Raw genomic sequence first — 1,145 nt, 5'->3', positions numbered from 1 at the left:
CGCCCCTCCCCGATCATAGCACCACGGTTTCCAGAAACCATGCCTTATTATTCGGCCTTCCCCTTTGACAAGTTTCTGGTTATGCGCATGCATAATCACCACTACACCCATACCTCCTATTCATGCCTCTCCTCACCCCCTCCCCGATCATTAAATCCATCGACACCACTTTCATGACACCACTGAAAGAAATGCGATCCCTATACGTGTGACTTTACAATTCCATATATGTGTATATGAATACTACCTGGCATACTACCTATATCTCCCATACGTAATAACACTATAATGTTCCTTTGTTAACATATATCTCATAAAAGGGATATTAAATGACGTTTGGGCATAGGTTAACCACAAGGGTTATACACATTCATTACCGGTCACAAAAAGGCCCTTAGAGGTATGCACTCTATATATGTGTTGCTTTGTGGTTGGTGTTCACCAATGTAACCCAACATGCTCCTACCGTGGGATTTGATCACATGACCAAAATGTAAGCCTATACCCCAATTTGTAGGATGTTAACCTATGTCCGGATCCAGTGGTATATATATATATATATATATATATATATATATATATATATATATATATATATATATATATATATATATATATATATATATATATATATATATATATCAGCGTCCATATCAACTAGTATCGTTCGATACAGGTGACATACGACTACAGTGGAATTACGACCTTCCTTACCGGTTTCGAACCTCTGGACATAAAATCAGCGTCCATAGCCTAGTGGTTAGGGTGTCCGCACATAAAGCGGGAGGCCCGGGTTCGAATCCCGGTGGAGGCTGGAAGTTTTTTCACTGTTCTTGATTTTCAAACTCACTACGATTTCAATTATATATATATATATATATACGATTTTCATTTATATATATATATATATATATATATATATATATGTACACTTCCTGCACAAACAAATGCAGAAAGATGGGATCAACATGTTTAGTGTAAAAGTATCTACCTTAAAAAATAGGGGGCGACAAACTTTGCTGTCTTAAAATAGAAACTTATTTCACTATACGTCGTTGGACACACAGGTCTGCAACTGCGCTGTGTTGATTGGATGCATGGCATTCCGTTGTAGCACTGAAATGATACTAACGTTCGGAGAGAGT

At 37.5% G+C, this 1,145-nt stretch overlaps 1 non-coding gene across 1 annotated transcript; it reads left to right on the top strand.

Moving 5' to 3' along the window:
• Nucleotides 1-742: 742 nt before the first annotated feature.
• On the top strand, nt 743-814 carry Trnay-aua (transfer RNA tyrosine (anticodon AUA)). Its single transcript has one exon. It is a non-coding gene; the product is annotated as a tRNA-Tyr (tRNA).
• Nucleotides 815-1,145: the final 331 nt, after the last annotated feature.

The sequence above is a fragment of the Apostichopus japonicus genome, chromosome 8, assembly GCF_037975245.1.
Source record: "Apostichopus japonicus isolate 1M-3 chromosome 8, ASM3797524v1, whole genome shotgun sequence".
Lineage (NCBI taxonomy): Eukaryota > Metazoa > Echinodermata > Holothuroidea > Aspidochirotida > Stichopodidae > Apostichopus > Apostichopus japonicus.
This window is presented reverse-complemented; position numbering and strand designations above follow the sequence as displayed.